Here is an 18,723-nt window from a genome sequence, read left to right on the forward strand (position 1 = left end):
CCCCATTTTCTACAGCCGCAGTGCTCCGCCGTCGGACCCCACGGGACCACCCACTGCCTAACTCTTTTAAAGGACATTGTATCCGCTTTGCGGTTTTGTGGTTTGGACGGCAGCCAACTCGTTCCTGGAAAGCGCCGTCGAGGAATCTCCATTGAAGTCAATGAGCCCATTGACTTACAATGGGAAACCGCCGCTCCTCCTCTCGGACGCCACCTGCTGGTCTTCACGGGAAACAGTTCCAAAACAGCAAGATCCGCCATTGAAATGCATTGAGCTCTAATGGCGGCCTATGGGACTCTGCAAAATGGTGCCTGAAAAGGCGGGAAAATTACACAAAGGGCTATAATCACTAAAGAAATATTAACCCTTGCCCTCCCGGATGGATCCCAGCATGTAGGTGATGCAAACACTGGCATAACACGATACATTTACACAGGGGAATAAACATTTGGATATTGAAGCAAGGCAAAACACATTACTGGACCTCAGTCCAGTTAACCCCTTGCTTCCCTGATGAGAGTAGAGGGTGGCCAAATGGGGTTGTAACCCCTTTAATCCCGGGCCAACTCCTCCCTATCGTCACACAGATATACCACATTCTATTCCTAATTTGGGGGATGTTTGGGATCTCTGCTTGTTTCCACCTTGCTGCGATCTCGCACCTCGTAGCTGTTGCTAATTGCAAGATTAGTTTGTTACCCGTTTTGGAAAGGCCCGGCCATGGTCTATTCAGGAGGAACACCAATGGGTCCGGAGGGATAGTGATGTCGAAAATCCTCTGTAGCCAATGTCCAATATGTCTCCATAGTGGGATTATACGTGGGCAAGACCACAGCATGTGCAACAGGTCCGCCGATGCTCCACAATGTCTCGGGCACAGCTGGGACCATCGTGGCACAAACCTCGTTAGTTTCTGTGGAGGGAGATACCACCTCATTAGGACTTTATATGCGTTCTCCTTTAATGTAGTGCAGATCGAGCTCTTTGCTGCCGCCGTCACAATGGCCAACCAGTTCTCCTCGCTCAATACTTCTCCGAGGTCTGCTTCCCATTTTGACATATAGGATAGTTTATACTGCCCTGTAGAGCCCGAACCGACCACTTTCTTATACATCTGCGATGTAAGTCCCTTTGTATTTGTCTCTCTCAGAAAGAGCTTCTCAAACATGGTCAATGGGGGGAAGGGTGAGTTTTTGTTATAAAATCTCTGATCTGAAGGTATCTGAAAAATTCTGTGTAGGGTATCTCTTTATCTGATCTAATTTGTTCAAATGTTTTAATTTTTTTGTTACCCTCCAGATCTCTAAATCTATCAATGCCACATCGTTTCCATATTGAAAAACTGCCGTTAGACACACCCGGAGCAAACTCTGGATTACCCCATAAGGGGGTCATTAGTGAATGTTTATTGGTCAAGTTATACCTAAATTTTGCGGGCCTCCCATACCAATATAGAGCTGGTCATCGAGGTTAGCAGCGTGCTAGCCAACCTGAGGGCTGTTTTGGGAAGCCACATTAGGTTGTTTAACTCCAATGGGGAGGAAACCTCTCTTTCCAGATCCACCCACCTTTTCAATCCAGGGGGGATCTGCCACTGTGTAATTTGACACAATTGTGCTGCTCTATAATATGACAACAGACAAGGTACCGCCAGCCCCCCTGTCAGGGGAGTGCGCTTCATAATTATTCAATTTACTCTCGGTTTCTTATCCCCCCATATAAACTTTGAGATCTAAGACTGAAGTGAGAGTATGTCCTTCAGTCTAAGTGGCACTGGTAATGTCTGGAATAGGTACAAGATACGCGGGAGAAGATTCATCTTGATACTATGTATACTACCTATACATGAAATCTTAAAGGACTTCCATTTTCTAATGTCTGCAATCAATGACCGAATGAGTGAGGGATCATTTGCTCCATATATACTTTTGGAGTCCTTTGTAATGTGTACCCCCAGATATTTAATCGCCGAGCGCTGCCAAAGTTAAAATTGATTTCTAACAGTCTTACTGTTTCCTTTGGTAGGGTCACATTTAGCGCCTCCGATTTAGTCTGGTTTATCTTATAACTGGATATTCTATGAAATTTCCCTAGCAAGTCGAACAGATTTGGCAGAGACGTGAGCGGCTAGGAGATAGTCAAGAAGATATCATCCGCATATAATGCTATTTTATGCTCTTGTGACTGTAATTTGATTCCCGAGATGTCCGGGTTTTTCCGAATCTGCGCTGCTAAAGGTTCTACACAGAGGGCAAATAAGAGGGGCGAGAGTGGGCAGCCTTGTCTCGTACCGCTTTTGATTTGAAGTGTGTCCGATGGGTACCCTTGATGGACCACCCTAGCTGTAGGACCCGAGTACAATGAGAAGATTGCTTTACTTAGTTTTTTCCGAATCAAAACGCTCCAAGCGTAGCCTCTAGATATGGCCAGTCAATGCTATCAAAAGCCTTTTCTGCATCTAGACTTAACATCATAACCTGTATCTTGTCACTATTGGCTAAGTCTAGCAGATCAATGATCCGTCGGGTGTTATCCGCTGCTTGTCTATTTTTAATGAAGCCGACTTGATCTGGATTTATAAGTCTAGGTAGGATGTCACATATTCTATTGGCCAATAATTTAGCGTATATTTTGACGTCTGTATTAATCAAAGAAATTGGCCTGTAGTTCTTACAATCCAGCGGATCTCTATCTTGTTTATGTATTATAGTAATGGACGCCTGGAGCATTTGTTCCGGAAATGCAGCCCCTTTCAGGACCGCATTAAACATTTGTAAGAGACATGGGGCTATATATTTACAAAATTTATTGTAATAGAGGCCTGAGAATCCATCAGGACCTGGACCCTTTGACGGCTTTAGGTTCTTGATGACCTCCGTTAGTTCTTCCTTTGTGAAATCTGCCTCTAGGGTTTCTCTGTCCAATCTGTTCAATCTTGGTAGGCCCGAACTCTTTAGGAACTCCCTCAGAGCCGTTTTCGTTTTAGAGTTGTGTGCCACTTTATCTCCATTATATAATTTTTTATAAAAAGATTTAAATTCGTTTACTATTAATTTTGGGTTGGCCGTGGTTTTACCCTTTTGTGTACAGATTTCTTAAATATTAAAATTTTGGATTTCTGTTTCTTAATTTGCGCGCTAGCATAGTATCTGGTCTGTTTGCTTTTTCGTAAAACTTCCTCTTTGACCAACTCAGGGAATTCTCGGCCTGGGAGGTTAGTAACATATTTAATTTTATCCTAATATCTCGTATTCCCTGTAGTATTCGGGGATCCAATTGTTTCCTATGTTTATCTGATAAATTCTCTATTTTTTTCCTTTAAAATCTCTATTTTTTCGTTCCACTCTCTTTTGCATCTAGTGGCCACCCCTCTCAGAGTTGCCTATTGTGCCTCCCATAATATAAACTGTGAATCTACCGACCCAGTGTTAGTCTGAAAATAATGTTCGATCTCCTGAGCTATATGTTGACATATACTGTATCTGGAATCTTCAGGATGGATTCATTCACTTTCCAGTTTGCTCCCGGCCTATCCAAGTGGATTTGTTTGCACTGTAGCTCTATAAGTGCGTGGTCCGACCATGAAATATCATGGATTCCCGTATGGCGACCTTTGTGACCAGTCTACTAGAGACAAAGAAGTAGTCTATTCTGCTATATGTATTATGCGGATGTGAGAAGAATGTGTAATTTCTGTCCCCCGGGTGTGTGTCTCTCCAAGTGTCCACCAGCTGGTTTTCCCGTGGAGCCTTCAGTAATGCCTGCCGGGTCTTTTTGTTGCTGTCTTTAGCCTGACCCGACCTATCCATCATAGGATTAATTGCAAGATTAAAATCCCCTCCTAAAATTATCCTTCCCTTAGCGGTGCTATTTAATATTCTGAAGAATTTATCGAAAAAAGAGGGATCTTCTTCGCAGGGTGCATATAACGTCGCTAGGGTTATGGGTTGCTCATGGATTGTCCCAGTAATGATATGGTATCTCCCTGCTCTGTCCTTTTTACTAGTTTCAACCACTAATGGGAACTTATTATGGAGTAAGATTGCCACCCCTTCTTTCTTTCTGTTTCCCGAGGCTAGAAAAAATTGCCGGAATTACCTATCGATATATTTAGGTGAGCTAACTAAACTAAAATGCGTCTCCTGTATCATTACCACGTCTGCCCCTCTTCTTTTATATTCGGATACTGCTACTCTCCGTTTGGACGGGCTATTCAAACTAGTGGTGTACCGAGTACCCAGAATTACCCGGTATCCGGCGTTACCTGGCCCATTTCCATCTACCCGGACATTACCCGGAACCGGCCACTGAGAAGTGGTCTCGGCCGGGTAATACCCGGCGTCGTGTAATGTCAGGGCAGCTGGAAATAATCTTTCATACTTACCTTTCCGAAGACATCTAGGATCAGCAGCAGCAGTCCTGTGGTGGTGGCAGCATCAGAGCTGTCTTCTGCCGGTGGGGGAGCTGCAGGAATCACTTCCACAGCATCGGAGCAGGTAAACAGTGTCTGTGTGAGCCGCCGGGGAACCACGTGACCAGAGCAGGAGACGGAGCGTTCCTATTGGACACCTCCGATGATGCCACCGCCACAGGACTGCTGCTGCTGGTCCTAGATGTCGCCGCCACCCTGCTGGTAAGTGCCAAACCGGGTACAACCTTAAATTTTGGCCGGGTACCCATTACCCGTTTTTTTTTATTGAGGACTCGGTCCAACACTAATTCAGACCTTTAACACTATGTGATAGTACCTTAATAGACATCAGTGTCAGTCTGTTTCCCTATGTACCCATTGGCTTCTGAATCGCTCACCGATACCTGTCCGGGACCGCCGTGTTCTTTTCTTCCAACTCCCACCTGCACAGACTTGTCTTCTTGGAGACCCCTGGTTCGAAGAGTACCCAGCCCACTTGGGAAAGGAATAAGAAAAGGGCAGGAGAGGGAGAGAAAAAAAAAAGAATACACCAAATGAACAAACAAACAAGACATACGAGTGATGGACCAGGTCCAGACCTGACCCATCCCCTCCGCCCTAAGGGGATGTCGGATCCCTGGCTCTTCCAACCATGGCTGCCTTGGATCCGGGCTCACCCGGCTACCCGACCCCCTGGGGACTTTGAGGTGACCATGACCAGTCCTCATGTGTCACCCTCTGAGACACTGACGAATCACTGGGGTGCTTCCACCCCCGGCGCCTCAATCTCTTATCCACTTCAACAACTTGCGGTAATTCCTAACTCCTATTCCTGTTCTACTTACCCAAATCCCCTATCCCCAACTTTAGGACAACTGAACTGGTAAACTTCCCCTAATCAGCTCAACCTGACCACCGTTCTCCCTAGCTCCTCTAGTATAACTACCCTGTAATATTGCCTTCTTGGCTGTATCCCCGTCCCTCCCCCCCGCCCCTCTCTAGTCTGTGCCTCCCCCCTTGCTAACCCCACTGAGCCTTTTATTGCCCCATAACCATATATATAGACCCCCCCCCAGACCAAATCTCTCCCCCTTCCCCTTACTGATTAACAAATGGACAGAGTGGCCCCCTCAACAGAGCTCACTGGTGAAAAATCATTAGTACCGCTCTCAAACTCCCAGTGACTTAAGTGTGGGCCTCCACGCGGCAGCGCCAAACTACCCTTACATAATCATTCGGCTGCACTATTATAAACTCAAAGAAGCTATTTGCCAGCGGGCTAGAGAATCAAGGTCCCTGGAGTTCGAGGGTGTCAAGCTTCAGGTGTTCCAGGACTTGGCGCCATCTACTTTGGCCAAACAACAGGGCCTGGGACAGATCACCAGGCTGTTAAGAGACCAGTGGGTCCGGTACCGTTGGCTGTTCCCCTTTGGTCTCCTGGTCATAAAGAATGGAGTTGCACACACGCTGAGGAGCCCAGAAGAGGGAGCAACCTTCTTGAGGAAGTTGGGCCTGCGCTCGGGTCCCTTATCCCTCACTTACATGTCTCCAGCAGAGGGTCCGGCTCCTGGGGCGGTCTGGAACAGAGTGGGGGCAGCTGCGCGGGAAGCGCCACTTATACCCAGTCACCAGCCGTCAATCAATCCCAATTAAGGTCTTTAAGGGGCCAGACCTGAATGCCTGGCTCCACGCTCCCTGGGCCTGCTTGGTGAGGAGCGTCCGGCACCCCCTGGAGGCCATGATATAGCATCAACGGGCATCCTGAAACGCACAGCCATCTTAGACAGTGCCCTGCGCCCCGTGGCGGCCATGTACACAGTTAACCCCAAATTTATGGTAGCAGCTAGTTTTACACAATGAAACGCATGGCCATATTGAAAGATTGGAAAAGGATTGCAGCTCACCCTGCGAGGTGGAAGGAGGGAATCCGTTTCCCTCGGGGGCCCTACAGGAAGAGAAGAGTCCACCCGGACTGATGGGATGTCTTATCGGGGGGCGGGCCACAAAGAAGGGGGTTTTCGGCAGTGCCTTATTAATTAATTATAAATGATCATAAATGAGTTATGTTGTATTATCAAATAAATAAAAGTATATGAAAAATAATACCCATACATAACTGAGTAATATATATCTATATATCTATATATATATTTTTGAAAACATTGTATGTCCCTGTGTCTAGGGGCAATCACATTGGACCTTTGGCCCGTCACTCCACCTCAGGCCAATGGGATGGCCGGTGTGGTCTAACAGACACCCACACACACACACACACAGTGCCTCTCCAACACTGGCTACCACACGATGTGCACCAGCTGCCGCCACCTCCCGCCCAGGTAAGTAACTAAACCGCCGCCTCACACCCCTGCGCCTACAGCCTCCCCTCCCAGCTCACACCCCTGTGCCTACAGCCCCAGTGTTATGGATTACAGGTATTTTCTGGCATATAACGCATAATGAATACAGGTCACAGGTACATATATACATAGTATCATTATAAGGCCTAGTATAGCTTAGAGTATACTGTTAAAATCCTGGCTTTCTTGTCTTAGAAATAATAGCTTGTTTTGCTGAGAAGTGGCAGGATATTGGGACAGGTTACATAGACATAAAAAGGGGAACTAACACCGGTAAACAGGCCGTGGTTTGAACGGTAACTTATGAAATATCAAACGTCACTAACTGTAATTCCTAGTCGTAAACATCATACGTCACAAACCACAGAGCATGGATACATGACACGTGACACACGTACGCAGTAAATAATGCACCCTATAATAGGTTTGCCCGACTCCATGTTAAACCAGAGAACCGAACTTAGGTGTGAAGTCACACAGATGAGACTTGAGCTGGGACTGGCTGACCTATCGTAATATCTTTTGGTTTGTGAGTATTGACAATGCATATCAGCTATATAATCTCTGCATAGTTAGGAATGGATTGGTAACATACTGTAACTGCTAGCCATCAGCTTATAAGAAGCTTGTTGTGATATTTCTGATATTTCTGATATTTCTGAATATTGTTGTGATACAATAAATGATAAACCTTATCTTATACAAACTCTGAGTGACCTTTCTTTATAATAATCTCACGATACCCTCCATAATATTATAATATGTGAGAGTGTGGCCGAGACTTTTCAAGTGCAACATTGTGGTCTGTGCTCTCTGCTTAGTGCAGGACATAACTTACCATAAGGCGACACTTGACAAAGGAAGGTAGGCTTTTGAGCCCAGATTACCAGCTCCGTTTTTGACCCCCCCAGCTCCGTTTTTGACCCCCCCCCCAGCTCCGTTTTTGACCCCCCCCCAGCTCCGTTTTTGACCCCCCCGGCTCTGTTTTTGACCCCCCCCGGCTCCGTTTTTGACCCCCCTAGCTCCGTTTTTGACCCCCCCAGCTCTGTTTTTGACCCCCCCAGCTCCGTTTTTGACACCCCCCAGCTCCGTTTTTGACCCCCCCAGCTCCATTTTTGACCCCCCCGACACACACAGTGACAGACACACTGACACACACAGTGACTGACACACAGAAACACTGACACATACAGGGACAGACACACAGACACAATGACACACACAGGGACACACACAGTGACACCCCCCTTGCCCCCCGCCCCTGCCTTCCCTCGCCCCTGCCTTCCCCCCTCTGCCCCGGCCTTCCCCCATGCCCCCGCCCGGCTTCCCCCCCTCCCGCCCCTGCCTTTCCCCCCCCTGCCTTCCCCCCCCTCATCACTGACCAGCCGCCGCCCGCACTCGCCAGACACCCGCCGCCTCACACCCTAGTGGGACCCCCACCCACAGCCAGCACTCACTACCCAGCCGACGCCTCACACCCGCGCACACCCTATCGGGACGCACACCTCACATTTTTACATCACTTATGTCACCAAAATATACATTGTACTGTATACTGTATTGTACTGTGTGTTTACAATAAACCATTTTTAAATAACATCGTATTACATTTTCTTCCATGTTTCTTTTCAACATTATTATTCTACCTTTCCACCAAATAGTCATCCTATAGTTACCCTATTTATAAATAATACCACCTATTACGGATTAACATCCCGGGCAACGCCGAGTATATCAGTATATATAGATATATATACTGATATACTCGGCGTTGCCCGGGATGTTAATCCGTAATAGGTGGTATTATTTATAAATAGGGTAACTATAGGATGACTATTTGGTCAAAAACCCTCCACAGTAAAGCATAAAGCAACTGTAAATATTACTGTATGTTCATTTGCACGTCTTAGACAGGTCTGCAACCCTGTCTTTCCCCATTATTGCCCAGCATACAGCGCTTCCACTGCAGCAAGGGATTATATATATATATATATATATATATATATATATATATATACATATAATATCCCTTGCTGCAGTGGAAGCGCTGTATGCTGGGCGATAATGGGGAAAGACAGGGTTGCAGACCTGTCTAAGACGTGCAAATGAACATACAGTAATATTTACAGTTTCTTTATGCTTTACTGTGGAGGGTTTTTGTCACTTTTTTTACCCACCATAACCTTAATTGTGGTGAATACCTAGTCTAGTCTCAAACCAGCTTAGCCATTACAATCAACCTCACACTGATGATACCCATCAAGGTTGAAACATGTCTGTGAGTGGGTTTAATGGCTTTGCATCTCATCCCAGCCTCTGTCTAAAAGCTGTGTTTAAAACAGCATGCATTGGCTTGAGGATTTGCTTGTGTAATACGAGCTTGAGACAAAAGGTGGCACTGAGTGCTCATTGGCATGTCATTTCCCAGAATCCCTTGCTGCAGTGGAAGTGCTGTATGCTGGGCGATAATGGGGAAAGACAGGGTTGCAGACCTGTCTAAGACGTGCAAATGAACATACAGTAATATTTACAGTTGCTATATATATATATATATATATATATATATATATATAATAAACAACAACGAACCCAGTATAAAAAAAAACTTTTTAAAAGAAAAATTAATTCTAATATATATATCTTTTCTGTGTGTTATATATATATATATATATATATATATATATAAATATATATATATATATATATATATATATATATCTATAGCAAATGGAAATATAACTGTATGCTCATTTGCATGTCTTAGGCAGGTCTGCAACCCCACCTTTCACCATTATCACCGAGCGCACAGCACTTCCACTGCAGCCAGGGAATCTGGGAAATTACATGCAAATGAGCACACAGTGCCACTTTTTGCTTCAAAATCATTTTAAACATGGTTCCCTATAGGCTTAAGCTTGCTGCATGGTCACAGCTTTAAGCACAGCCAGGGTTAAGATGCATAGCCAGTAAACCCACCCACAGACAGCTGTTTCAACCTTTATGGGTCTCATCAGTGTGGGGTTGGTAACTGGCTATGCAAAGCTGAAGCAATGAGGATGGGTTTTACTGTATATATAACTGAAAATCTTGGTTGTGAGTGTCTGGAGACAATTTGATTGGTCCATCGGTCCGCCCGCCCTCCCACGGCACTCATTGACCGGTGTCTCGGCCCTCCCCCTCACGGCTATCATTGGCCGGTCTACTCTAAGCCACTGTTCCACTCACACACCACACTCATACCGCTTCAGACTCTCACCCGTGTGGACTGCTCACACTCCAGAGCTTCCTCATACTGTGTGAGCCCTGAGATCTGTGAGCCTACCCTGTGGATTACCTCCATAACACACACACACCCGCTCACCCCTGGAGATGCTGACGAGACGGTCCCCACGACACCAAAAATAAGTACAACACTCCCCCTCACTATCACCCCTCTGGCTCTCCTCAACGGCTATCCGCCCTTGACCACCCACCCTTTCGCCCTGCCCGGCGCTGGCCCTTAGCAATGGACCCACCCCCTCTCACCACTACACCCTTCCCGCCGTCGCACGCCCTTACCCCTCGCTGCCCTTGCCGTCACGGGACCTCTGAAACAAGGCCGCTCACCCCCCAACAACACCCTCTGTTAGCACTCCGCCTGCACTTACCCCACATCGCCGCCGCCGGACCACACAAAGAGAACGCTCCACCCCCCCTGTCACCACTCCGCAAGCCCGCACTTACCTCACGCCGCAGGACCTCACAAAGAGCCCGCTCACCCCACCCCCCCATGTCAACACTACGCACGCACTTACCCCACACCGCCATCGCCAACGCCGCCACAGGACCTCATAAAGACCACGCTCACACCCCCCCTCCCCCCTCAACACTCCGACCGCCGCCGCCGCGGGACCTCAGAAATGACCTCATTGTATTTTACCACAACAAACAGGGCTATAGAATATTCATGTTTGTTGGGGGGGATATATTAGATACATTAGTTATGATTGGTAATTATTAAAATATTCAGGAAAGAAAGTCCTTTCTGAAATGTTAAAGAAATTCTGCAATATTATTATAATTTATGTTCTCTGCTGGGGATCTGGGAGCGGTTTCAGGTCATATATCACCACCAGTCAGCTGGGATAGTTGAAAGGATGAATAGGATATTGAAATCAAGATTTAAAAATACGCTAGCAGAATATGGTTAACTCAATGTTAATCATTTACCGGGAGTTCTTAGGTCTATTCGAGCAACACCAAAAGTGAAAACGCAATTAACCCCTCATGAGTTAATGACTGGAAGGTGGATACCTCCAGTTTTCCATCAGAGTCTCAAGTTTCAGGATCATTAAAAATGGCAACTGAGCATACTCAATGGTTCTGTATGGCAAAATCAGTTAGCTAAACTTTTACATTTTGCAGCAGAAAACATGGCCCCACAGAAAAAGGGGATGTGAAGGTAAATCCAACTTATAAGTTCCTTCCAGGAATGAAAGCTACGGTAAAAAGTTTCATGAAACCTGACACATGGCATCTAAGGCCTCGGTCCCGCTGCGCTCGTTGGCGCGGGCGGCCATGTCGCGAGTTCCCCACCAGCAGGGGAATCCTCGCGAGCCGGTCCCGGTCCCCCCTGGCGGCACAGCGCACTACACGCTGTGGCGGGTCAGCCGCTACGGGATACAAGAGAATGGTGATCCCTAGCGTTGACACGTCACGTGGTGTGGCTGTGAGCCAATGGGGAGGGGAGGCTTCGGGAGGAGGAGAGGCTTCGGGGAGCGGGGAGGAGTGTGGAGTGAAAGCAGGTGAGTGCCTGTCTGTGTGTGTGTCTGAGTGCGTGCGTGCCTGTCTGTGTGTGTATGTGTGAGCCTGAGTGCGTGAGTGCCTGCCTCTGTCTGTGTGTGTGTGTGTGTGTGTGTGTATGTATGAGTGCCTGCGTGTGTGTTTAAACTTACCCTCAGCAGCTCCAGCCCGAGCCCGTGGAGGGAGAGAGGGGGGTAGAGTAGCGGGTCCCTCCGCTCAAGCCACGCCCCCCCTCCCTGTCAAGCCTCCCACTCCCGCCCACCTCCCGCTCCGGCTCCTGCTCCCTACAGACCACATATCGCGGTCTGTGTATGTCAGCGCCCCGCCTTTCTGCAGTGCGGGTGTGCTGACTCTGGGAGCGGGGCCTTAGCCTTACCGTATTTCCTCGATTCTAAGACGCACCTTTTTTCCCATTTACATGTGAAATTGGGATGCGTCTTAGAACCAATGTTTTCATTAAATAAAACTTCTAGGGGGCGCGTACCAAAAGGTGGTGTCATTGGCGGCTGGTTGAAATGCTGGCTGCGTCTCCCATTGCCACCCCCTCCCCCCCAGCATGACTGTCGGCGGTGCAGCTGGGCTCCCTCCCCCGCGCGACTATCAGCTGGGCGGTGTGGCAGTAGAGGTGCTGGCTGCCTCTTCCATCCCCCTCCCCCCTCCCTTGCAGGCGACCATCAGCTAGGCGGTGCAGCTGCAGAGGTGCTGCAAGCTGCATCTCCCATTCCCTCCCCACCCCTCCCCAGTGCGAACATCAGCTGGGCGGTGTGGTGGTAGAGGTGCCAGCTGCATCTCCCATCCCCCTCCCCCCGCAGGGTGGTAGAAGTCTGTGTGTCTCCTGTGTGTTTCTCTGTGTGTGTGAGTGTGCCTGTGTGCCTGTGTGTGTGTGTGTCTGTGTGTTTCTGTGTCTGTGTGTATGTGTCTCTCTGTCTCTGTGTGTCTGTGTGTGTGTGTGCGTCTGTGTGTGTATGTCTCTGTGTGCGTGTGTGTGTCCCTCCATTCTCACCTTTCCCCCCTTCCTTCAATTCTATCCCTCCCCCCCTTTGGAGAGCGCCGCTATACTTATTGGGAATCACTGATGTTATCTCGCCAAGCGCGCTCAGTGGCAGCGTGGCTGCAGCATAAAGTTATAGTGCAGTCTAGTGTAGTGTAGATAAATGTATGCTATTTTCTGCTAGTTAAAAAAAAAATTCTGCACATTTAATATAGTGTGGTTTTTCCCCCCAAATTTTTTTTATTAAATCAAGGGTGCGTCTTAGAATCTATGGCGTCTTACAATCGCGGAAATGGGGTATATTATTCACAAGAAAATGGTCAAACTGTTCTGCAAATACATATTAATGTCAAACCCAAAGCAGGCAATACTGTTCAGTTTTTTATGTTACAGGTGTCTTTTAACATTGGAGGATGGACTATAAAACTCTTTAGATATAAAGCATCCATGTTACCCTTCCTGTATTAGGAAAAACCATGTTCGGATGAACTTCTTCCAAAGAAACTTTTAACTAGGAAAGAAGCATGACGACGAAAGATCTGGAGCTGGTGGATTCCAGTATACAGAACAATGATATTTATTACTATTTTCTAGGCAGTTTTCTTTGGGGACAGCAATGGATTGTGAAAAACAAACTAGCTTTGTTAGATGTATGCAATATCCTTATGAGTGTGTTCTTACAGGAGTTTTAAGAGATGATAGCCCCGACACCCGGTTTTGCAGAAGAATAGGAGGAATCTATCAAATAATACATGGAGTAGTAAGAGTAAATAATATGGAATGTTATAGATCTAATAGAACAACATTAGTGATAATCTTAAAGCTGCAGTTCAAGCAATATCCTGCATGTGTGTTTTTTTAAATAAATCAGTTCTGTAGTAAGAAAAAATACTTTTAGCATTTTCTGTTTAAAAAACAACAACTTTGAAAAACCAATTTTCTTGTATTCTATTTTAACAAGCATGCTTGTTCCTATAGCAACGATTTACATTCCCCATATTTAAAGTTGTCGACAAACTTCGCCGATCAATAGACGGAGAACGAATTGACCGGTCGCTATGCAGTTCTTTAGGTAATTAGAGATTGCCCACATGAAACTATTGAAGTAAAAAAAAAAACATAACACAACAAAATAAGGAAGAAACAGCAAGTGAATTTGCCGATAGATTATTGAAAATGATCAAGGCGTATGGAGGTACTGGGGAAGGAGAGACTAGCGCAAGACCACTTATAGTGGCGGTTTTTGTGAAAGGTTTACATGCAGAAATTGGGACACAGGTGGAGACTGTGTGTATTGGTTGGGAGCATAAAAGATTGTCAGAAATTGCTACTGTGGTAGAAAATGCAAAGGAGCAGGGAAGATAAGAAAAAGAGGTGTCAAGTGATAGGGATTAAGGAAGGGGCAGAAAGTGTTATACTTGTAGAACGTCAGGAATTTTTGCCAGAAATTGCAGAGCTCCTAAGAGAGAGAACCAGAGAAACCAGAATGACAGTTATCAGAACAATGGTGACAGAAGAGGACACTGTGACAGAGAGATTTTTTTTGAAAAAGGACTCTTTCATTCTGTTACAGGCATTAGCTAATCACCAATGGCCATATGAGATACCTTTACAATTAGAGGATTGGATTTGGGAATGTGCTAAATTATGGAAAATTCAATGGCTAGGTTGTGTTAATAGGGACATTTCTAATTGTCACTTTGCAGTATATTTACCAATTAGTGGAAAAAGACAAAAACAATATAAAATCATTGATATGGGTATGATTTCTAATAACAGATGGATTACTCAATGTCATGGGAGACCAGGGTTATTGGCTACGTGAAGGTGAAAGAAAACCGCGCTAACTCTATTAGTATACACTAATAATATACAGTGAATATTTTAACCAAATCAATTAATTGTTAAACAGTGATATTGTGTTCAAATAACGTGATAATATTATTGAAAGGTTCAAACCCCCTGCTCAAACCCAGCTGGTGGGGACTGGTTTCGCTAGTCCCACAAATCGTCACTCTCCAGTTGTAATCCAGGGGGAGCATGAAGGGAAAAGAAGATAAAACAAGAAAAACAATCTAAGTGCAGACAATAAAATTCAAGTGATATATATTCTGCGTTCTTTCTTGGCTCATATGTGATGTCTACTTACAAGATGTAAGTCAAAATCAAGCGGTTTTGACACTCAATGGTCTCTGCTGTACAGATATTCCCACCAGGTGATAGGGTCTCCAGCTCTCAGCTCCGCAGCAAAGTGTATGTAAAAGAAATATAAACAATAGTGCAGACCAGTATAATGTAAAAAAACTCGACTTTATGGGGTTTAAAAAATGAACACTTACAATAAAAACAAGTATTTCAGGCATGTACCACAATGATTGTGATCAAAGAGAGAAGGATTTTTGGTTTAAACTTCAGGCTCACCCGCCTCCTCCGGTGTGACTTGGTGTGGACCACCACTCTCAGGGACTTTGTACCTCCAGCGGTGGGCGCGTTGATCCAGGTATCTCTCCCCTCGTGGGTTCCCTATTTTGTGGGTCGATCACCTTCCCATAACAGCTGCCCGCAGGCACTGTGGAGTTCTCCACTGGGATACAGCCTCTCGGGTGGATGTTTCAGCTTCACTCGCACATCGATGCGTCACTTCCGCTCCGTCCCGATACGTCACTTCCGGTCGCGGTTCTGTGAGTATCTGTCAGTAAATTTCTCCTCTCTTCTCTCTCCTCTCTGGGCGGCTACCACTCTACGCGTTTCGCCAAAAAGGGTGTGTAGCTTCCTGAGGAGAGAGAAGAGAGGAGAAATTTACTGACAGATACTCACAGAACCGCGACCGGAAGTGACGTATCGGGACGGAGCGGAAGTGACGCATCGGTGTGCGAGTGAAGCTGAAACATCCACCCGAGAGGCTGTATCCCAGTGGAGAACTCCACAGTGCCTGCGGGCAGCTGTTATGGGAAGGTGATCAACCCACAAAAGAGGGAACCCACGAGGGGAGAGATACCTGGATCAACGCGCCCACCGCTGGAGGTACAAAGTCCCTGAGAGTGGTGGTCCACACCAAGTCACACCGGAGGAGGCGGGTGAGCCTGAAGTTTAAACCAAAAATCCTTCTCTCTTTGATCACAATGATTGTGGTACATGCCTGAAATACTTGTTTTTATTGTAAGTGTTCATTTTTTAAACCCCATAAAGTCGAGTTTTTTTACATTATACTGGTCTGCACTATGGTTTATATTTCTTTTACATACACTTTGCTGCGGAGCTGAGAGCTGGAGACCCTATCACCTGGTGGGAATATCTGTACAGCAGAGACCATTGAGTGTCAAAACCGCTTGATTTTGACTTACATCTTGTAAGTAGACATCACATATGAGCCAAGAAAGAACGCAGAATATATATCACTTGAATTTTATTGTCTGCACTTAGATTGTTTTTCTTGTTTTATGTTCTTTTCCCTTCATGCTCCCCCTGGATTACAACTGGAGAGAGACCAGGGTTATTAACACCTTTTCCTACCGGGATCATCTGATTGAACAAGATGAAGCAGTAAAATACATTTTAATTTATTCCAGCATTTGACAAACACACAAAGTATCACAATTTACACTGTTAACACACTTACTGGGAATGGGCTAACAAATAAAATCTTCATTAGAACGAAATTGTTACAAGCGACCTCTGTAGGAGCCCTTTCCAATGACCGGGAGGTACTCATGAAAGTCCTAGAACGCAATTCAGCATGCAATACCAGCTGCGACCGATACAACCTCAAAAAGCGGGACATAGAAAATTTCTTCAGTCAAAATCTTTGAAGCCGGCTCGCGTCTATTCTTCACAGAGCATCTTTAAATTTTCCGCTGTTGGTTTGGCACTTGGAATCTGAGGTCCTGATTGGCTGCAAGGTTTCTTATGGGTTTCAGAGTCCCTTTCACTACATCCAATCAGAGCATGGGAATTCTCCTGCCTGCCTATCACCGGTTTGCTGTTATACTGAAGCCAGGTGGGCACCGATTTGGATTCTGCTAAGGGGCATGCGCCAACCTGGGACCTCTGCCTCTTAGCATATCGAGCCCACCCGCTGTCCAGGCTCCGCAGAGTCTGGGATAGGGCAAATGGTTGCCGGATAGCCCTTTGGCAGCCCAGGACGGAGGTACTCAAGTATAACTGTTGTTCTCCTCCTGTTCTAACACCTTGGCATCCTTGAGGCTTTCAACGTCGGGTCCCGAATAGACTCAGTGGCGCCAAGCTTGGTAGCCACCTGGTGTCTCGAAACCACCAACTTGGAATCCCACAGTCACAGATACAAGGTTATAAGCATTCACATTTATTAAATAAAAACCTTTAATAAAAATTATTTCTGCTTATGTGTCTTTGTGTTTTCACGGTAAAAGTCTTCTGGTCCGGTGGCAGGGAAAGAATAAGCATATGTGTTCTCTATTCTTATCAGCCTTATCCCTGGCACACTGAACAACCCTGACTTTACAATACCCGCACAATAAAAACCCTTGCTGCTTTTGTGCATAGCTGGACTGGGCATGGTCTCGGCATCCCACCTTATGCTAGGGTACCTTGATCCCCCATGCCCTCTTTACTTTTCCAGTTTGTGCTGAAGCAGGGAATCCTGGCGGTGAGTCACAAGAACATTTTCAGGGTAGGATTTTGCCGGGGCACTGTGCTTCAATGTGCCCGAGAATCTTACTTGATTCCCAGGTACATCTTTAGAGTATCCCATAACTCGGGAACCCCGCTACATAGCAACAATCCGATTAAAAATTCTCTGCAAAACACACCCTCAAACTCACAGCCTCGCTGCCCAGCACCCCAGGAAAGGCAAAACACAGAAAATACTCAATTGTCGCCTAATTTCTACACAGTCTCAGTGATATATATACGACAGTTGGGTCCAAGAGCTGACACTCTAGGACATTTACACACGGATAAGGGGTAACCAAGTGGGCTTAACATTTATTATTGAGCTTGGTTACCCCCTCACAATCACACTCACGATGTTCCAATAAATATAAAAATAGTAGGGAATGACAGTACGTAATTTAGTTGGCAAAGCGAGTTAGCGGAGACATTGATTCATATCTCTTTTATCTAAGGGTAAAAAAGAGTAGCTGTCGTAGGCATAAGATACTGCCTTCTTATGTATTTGTTGCCTTGAACAGAAGTATTTTGTATGCTGTATCCATGCTAAAAACACTGATTGAAGAAATAAAGACCACTGCTTTGAACTGCAAACCTGATTCCTGAATATTACATGGTCAAAGTTTTTCTAACAGTACTATGGGCTGGAGGAAAAAAAAATCGACGATGGATAGACCGTCTCCCAAAGATCCAATGCTCGAGATGATAGGCCTGCCTGGAAGCAGACAAGAGTCTTGTGGATCTTTGGGAGATGGTGAAAAATAGGCACAACAGGATGTGAAACCAAATGAAATGATTCTTGTGCATTAAAAACCCGCAACTCCTTCCCCATGTCCACCAAGACTGTAAGTTGTTTAAGAAAACTGTTAGTAGGGTCACCTTCTAATTTACGGTAAGATACAGCGTCGCCCACCTGTCGCAAAGCCTCACGCTTGTAGTCATCGACAACTTATCCTTCCTTATCTGCATTTTTTATTTTAAGATTTTAATTTTCTTTCAAAGATTGAAGTTTATCTAATTCATCCCTAGTTAAGTTGTTTAAGTGTTTAGGGGTACAGGAAAAACCCTGTGACAATAATTGTAAATCTCGCTCGATAAATTTCTCAAAGGTATGTATCATCTCGAGCATTGGATCTTTGGGAGATGAGCTATCTAGGTATGTCGATTTTTTTCCTCCACACCCCTCCGTAAAGCTTTACTGTACCATTTATAGTACCAGAGACAATTACAGTCAGGGGTGCCAACACAGAGATGAATGAATTGTATATTTTATCCTGTGTATTCATGGTCAGTCCTGCTCACCGTAGGAACACATTGCTGCGCGCACTCTCTCATACGCAGCACTGCTCCCTGCCTGTAATTCGGCAGCTGTAACTCCCCAATGTCGGCAATGGAGAGCGATCACAGGATGAGACCTGGACCAGAAGTTTTGTGTGTCTGCTCGAGGACACCGTAGCCGGCGCCTGCACCAAGGGTAAGCAGTCCTGTGTACCGGACGCGGTGCACAGGAACATACTGCACCGGAGTGAAAGAGG

The sequence above is a fragment of the Ascaphus truei genome, chromosome 15 (genome assembly GCF_040206685.1).
Source record: "Ascaphus truei isolate aAscTru1 chromosome 15, aAscTru1.hap1, whole genome shotgun sequence".
NCBI classification, from domain to species: domain Eukaryota; kingdom Metazoa; phylum Chordata; class Amphibia; order Anura; family Ascaphidae; genus Ascaphus; species Ascaphus truei.